We start from the raw sequence: 6,000 nt of genomic DNA, 5'->3' as shown, positions 1-6,000 counted from the left end.
CTTCAGATATAGTTTAACCAGCATGGGGTAGGACCACAGACCTCAGGGCTGGGAAGGGACTTTCGATTGGGACATCACTGTGTATTTTCCATCCATTTAGTCATAGCTGTTGAATGTTCTTTATTCAGTACAACCTCAAAAGAACTTCACATGGGTTAAAGAATGTTTGATTTGGAATCAGAAAGCTTCAGTTTAATCCCTGCTTGCTTCCTTTACTTTGTGTAGAATTTAGTATAATACCTTTATTTTACAGATGTGGAAACTGAGATCCTACAAGTAAAGCAACTTGTTCATGATCACATAGTAAGTTTTTTCTTTTCATTTTATTTATTTTGTTAAATATTTCAAATTACATGCAAAAATATTAACATTCATTTAAAAAAATTTTGAGTTGCAAATATTTTGCCTTTGTTTCACCCATCACCCTCTTTGAGAAGGCAAGCAAGTGAGAAATCAAGATAATACATTTGAAATCATGCAAAACATTTTTGTATTAGTCATACAACAAGAGTTTAATACTGTTTGTTGAATTGTGTTTTTTTTAATAGGCAGCTCTTGTGGCTCCTTGGATCTGAAAATCTCCTGCCCCAAAATTTACTTGGATCTGAGAACAATCCCAGTTGTCTGATCCAGGAAGAACTGAAATATAAGTGGGAGAGTTTAAAAACAGTGTTCATTCTTTTTTTTTTTTTTTTAAGGTTTTTTGCAAGGCAGTGGGGTTAAGTGGTTTGCCCAAGGCCACACAGCTAGGTAATTATTAAGTGTCTGAGGCTGGATTTGAACCCAGGTATTCCTGACTCTGGGGCTGGTGCTCTATCCACTACGCCACCTAGCTGCCCCTAAAAGTGTACATTCTTGTGAGAAAAGGACAATGAGCAGAAAGTGTAGACTCGGTGAGTGTGGCATTCTGGAGTGGAAGAAAACATGGTGAACAAAGATGGCAAATCTCATGCAATTGGGAAGAAAAGAGTAATACAAAGGTATTCAGGAGCTGTTTAAAATCTGGACCTAGAGCAGGAGCTCTTAAACTTTTTTAGGGGGCTCCATGGATCCCTATAGCAGTCTGGTGAAATAATGGACCTCTTCTCAGAATAATACTTTTAAAGGCATATGATAAAATACATAAGAATACAAAGAAAACCAAGTGAAATATAGCTTCCAAAATATTTTTTAAAAAGTTCATGGGCCCCAGGTTAAGAATCACTAGGTTAGAGGGAAAAACCCAGCAAAGATAGGGCAGAATAAAGAAGAAGCTGTTTGGGTTGAAATGAGACCATTCTGCCGGGTGGGAAAGAGCTGGTCAAGGCTTTGAGGAACAGTCATTAGGGAAGGCTTGAAAACTGCAAAGCAGGAAAGAGGCAGGGGGCTGCTCGTTGGAGCTGAATGAAGTCTGTGTACCTGGGAGAGAAGGAAACTAGTTCAGGGGAATTTCTGTAAGTGAGGGACCAAGTCAGTATTATGGCTTGGGATGTCAGAGGGCGCTTTGGAATGCAATCCAACCTGAACGTGAGTGTAAAGCTGGGAGAGGCCAGACAGAAGGGATTTTCTTTTCCAGTGAGCAGAAGAGCTAAGAAAGATGGCTTTATTTAGGCTGGGAGCTGTGGCAAAAGTGGGACTAGAAGGTGAAAATGGAGATACTTTGTCGATGACCCGATTAGTGCATTAGAGCAATTGCTCCTTTAATTAATACAATATATCAACAATTTATCCAGCCCCAAAGCTAAAGAGTGACTCTCAAGTCATGTGACTAATTTATCAACAAACAATTTTCAATAAGCTTGGATTTCTTTAACTCTAAGTGAATGTGATTCCCATTCAGTGGAGTCTTCCTTGGGGGGATGATGTTCTGATTAGTGCATGATTAGTTCAATGATGCAAACATTTTGGACTGTCTTCTTTTGGATTTGCCTGTGGCACTGTCTTTTGAATGGTTGTGGATATTTGTGATTGTGAATTTCTTTAATCTTTGTATTCTGATTTTTGAATTTAAAAAAATTTTTATGTCTCCATCTTGCTAGCTGGCACTGGCAGGCTTGCCCAGTTCTGTCTCCAACACATGCAGAATCTCTTCTTAGGCACACCCCGCCCTCCCTCCTCTCCATGGTATACTTCTGGACTTAATGTGGATACCTGATCAGCATAGTCCACTGCAGCTCAGAATTGCTGAGTGCAATAGGTTCACCAGTCTTAGCCTCTAGAAGTTGGGATCTTAGTCCCGTGGTCACCATCCCTGGCTGGATTTTTAAAACATAATTACCAGAATTCATTTTTTTTTTTTTGCATCCCTCAACTTTTTCAGAATGTCTACAGAAGAACTAGTGTAACTTAGTCAATATTGCTGACTTTGAAATCAAAAAGATCTGAATTCAGGTCTTTCCTCTGCACATATTGAGGGTGACTCAACCTCCCCCATACCCTAGGAAACTCTTTTATTTGAACATTCGAGGTTTTCTGTGATCTGTCTCTAATATGACTCTCCAGTCATATTTCATGTTTCTCTATATTCCAGTTTGATTGATTAATAAGATGGTTCCTAATTACCTTCTCCCCCTTGCACCTTCCATGTACAGCCTTCCCTTCCCCCTCCTCATGCCCCCCCCCCCCATTCTTCCTTCATAACTCTCTGCCTGTTCAAATATTTCTCTTCCTTCAAGGGTCAACTCAGGTGTTACTTCCTCTTCATCAAGTCATTCTTGATTCCCTTAGTTAGATAGAATCTCTCCCTCAATCATTCATCCATCTCCACTGAACTTCCCCTATGCACTTAGTTACATTCTATTTTTTTTTTTTTTAGTTTTTTTGCAAGGCAATGGGGTTAAGTGGCTTGCCCAAAGTCACACAGCTAGGTAATTATTAAGTGTCTGAGGCCGGATTTGAACTCAGGTACTTACTCCTGACTCCAGGGCTGGTGCTCTATCCACTGTGCCACCTAGCTGCCCCTACATTCTATTTTGAATTAATGTTCTTTGTGTAAAATGTATCATCTGGCTATTAGATCACAGTTTCACAGCTTCAGAGCTGGAAGAGATGCTAAAGATCATCTCCTTCAACTTTCTTTTTACACATGAAAAACTGAGGCATAGACAAGTCAAATGACTTAAGGCCACAAGGAGATAGGATTTGAACCAAAACTTTATGATTCCAAATCCAACACCTCTTCCACTATTCATAAGTACAGTGATGTCATTCGAAAAATATTTGTCTCCTTATTGCCTACTTAATATTTGATACATAAATTCTTACTAAATGTTTCAGCTGAATTGGAATTAATTTGTTGTATTTGCTGAAAATGCTTATTTTTGTTGAAACTTGTATTTGTTGGAAATACTTACTTCTGACATGACTTCATTCCCATAAGATGATGTTGACATATCACACTTTTCTCTTGTGCACATTTTGAAATTAATTCTTCGTTCCAAAGAGCTGTCACTTTTTAAAAATGTCAGTATCAAACTTTTCTTCACTGCAGCTGCTAGCTTGCTACTCTTTTCCTTCCACCAAATATTAAGAAAAATCAATTTCATTGCTTTTTGTTACACCTATGGCTTGTACCTAGAGATTTCCTCACTCTGTAGTAAAACTTTCCTCACTTTAAAAGGCTAAGTATAGTAGTACACTGAAGAATTATTGGGGAGAATAAAAAGAGGGAAAGACCAGGATTCCAAAGACTGAATCTTTGGAGGAAACTATCCCTTTTACTTTGATGGTCAAAGATAACTGGGGGTATAGGGCTATAGAGATGGGGGGTGGAATGCCCAGGAGGTCCTTACTTCACCACACTTTTCTCACCAATCCCTTCACTGGGAATTGGCAGAGAGGAGAGAGAGAAGGCCATAGAGAACTGGTCAGCAGAAAGTTGTTTCTAAGACATGGGATCATAATACTTAGACTTGTAGTCATGGGAACCATCCAGAGGTGTATCAGGTTCCTCCCAAAAGGCTTTTGTTTTATTACATAATTTTTCTTGCCTCCATGGATTTACTTTCCTGTGTAAGTATAACACTTGTGTGGATTCAATTTGTATTTATAACCTTCTCCTGCTCTCACACATATAGAAGGGGTGGTGACCTTGTGATATTCTTAGTTCTTGCTGTTCTCCATAATCATTAACAAATGGTATGCTCATCTCTAAGTGATTCACATGCTACATCCATGTGCATATCCAAAGGTAATGTTTTGTTGCCATATATCCGTCCCAAGTGTCTAGTATAGAGGCTTGCACTTAATAATGCCTGACACTTTGTTGTTATGTTCATTGAATTAATTTAAAAATCTTCTTTGGGTCAATAATTTTATTTTCAATTTCATCAAATTTTTTTTTTAAATTAGAATAGCTGCCAAGCTGCAAGTGTTTAGATGTACTTCATCTCTTTTTCCTTATCTTGTTGAATGACTGAATTGTAAGCTCTTGGAGGTCAGGGGTTATTTCCTTTGTCTCTGTATCCCCCCTCCCCACCCAGTGATTTAGTAGTAAAAACAAAAATGAACCCATTGCATTCTAAAAATGGCAGAGCACTTTACATATCTCATCTGAACGTCAAGATGAGGTAGCTATTACAGATATTATCCCTGCCACTCTACTGATGTGGAAACAAACACAGAAATGTATGGGACTTGTCAAGGGTCATACAACTTGTGACTTCAGTATTCCAAGACCATTAGTAAGGCCAGTCTGTCTAGGATGGTGCTTTGATGTTTCAGTGACATGTGATCTTATCAGTGGTATGTATAACTTACTACTCCCCCCCCCCCCATCTATTGAAGTAAGTTTACAAAAGATTACTATAAATGAACTTATTTGCTTCTCATGAGATAAATGGGGCTTCTTAAACTAGAGCCTATAAATGGTCTGTAGAAAGATTTCAGGGGTTCTGTAAACTTGGAGAGAGGAAAAAAATTACATCTTTGTTGCCAATAATCTTTGATTTTCTTTTTAATTATCTGTATTTTTCCATCATTTACTCAAATATTATTCTAGGAAGGGGTCCATAAACTTCAGTAGACCATGATACCACAAAAAATTAAGAATCCCCCTTTTTTTTTTCAAGGCAATGGAGTTAAGTGACTTGCCCAAAATCATACAACTAGGTAATTATTAGGTGTCTGAGGCTGGATTTGAACTCAGATTCTCCTGACTCAGGAGCCCGTGCTCTATCCACTGAATCAGCCAACTGCCCCAGAAACCCTTTTATACAATATTATTACCCTTTTTTTAAACCAGTGAAGAAATTGAGACTAGAAGTTAAGTGATTTGTCCATGCTATATAGCTAATAAGCATAGGTACCAGGACTCATATGAACCTCTCTTGATTCCAAGGGCAAAGCTCTTTACATTATGCCACAGTGCTAAATCTGAGGGCTTTTTTTCAGTCTTCATCATTCTTTTTTTTTTAAGTCCATTTATTTTATTTTTTTTTTAACATTCATCCATATACATATGTACATTTTTAAGTTACAAAATTTCCTTCCACCCTCCCTCTCTACCCCCTTTCCTTTTAGTCAGGTTAACATTGTACATACATATTTTTGATAAACATGTTTACAGATTAGTCATTTTTGGTATGAGGAATTAGGATTAAGAGAAAGAGATACATCAAAGATAATTTTTATATTCATCAGATTCTTTCTTGTTTTGTTTTTCTTCATCTGGATAGTCTTCATCATTCTTGATTTTGCTTTAACTTTCAATACTGTTGACATTCTCTCCCCCTACCCTCCCCCCCCATATATTTTCTTCTGCCTTGGTTTCTTTGATACTACTTTCTCCTTTTTTTTTTAAAACTTATATGTTCATTTCTCCTCCTCCTTCTCCTCCTCCCCCTTGATTCTTCTCTTCCTCTCATTATTGATCTACTATAAACATCTCCCTGGATCTGCCTTGGGTTCTCTTTTCTTCCCTCTATACATCTGTTCCCAGGGTTCCAACCACTGTATTCATGACTACCAAGAAACAGATAGATGATGCAGCGGATTGAATGCTGGACCAGGAATCACAATGCC

At 38.0% G+C, this 6,000-nt stretch overlaps 1 long non-coding RNA gene across 2 annotated transcripts in view; it reads left to right on the top strand.

The window, feature by feature from the left end:
* The first annotated feature begins 250 nt into the window (after nt 1-250).
* Nucleotides 251-6,000, top strand: part of LOC141493685 (uncharacterized) — a 46,496-nt gene continuing 40,746 nt past the window's right edge. Inside the window, exon 1 of one of the 2 annotated variants that reach the window (XR_012470288.1) lies at nt 251-303. This is a non-coding gene — a long non-coding RNA (uncharacterized LOC141493685). Of the gene's footprint in view, nt 304-4,047; nt 4,169-6,000 lie in introns of those variants that run through there. The other variant, XR_012470287.1, reaches the window with a different exon arrangement.

This window comes from Macrotis lagotis, chromosome 7 (genome assembly GCF_037893015.1).
Source record: "Macrotis lagotis isolate mMagLag1 chromosome 7, bilby.v1.9.chrom.fasta, whole genome shotgun sequence".
NCBI classification, from domain to species: Eukaryota; Metazoa; Chordata; class Mammalia; order Peramelemorphia; family Peramelidae; genus Macrotis; species Macrotis lagotis.
The sequence above is the reverse complement of the archived record's forward strand: the minus strand, read 5'-3'. Positions and strand labels throughout refer to the sequence as shown.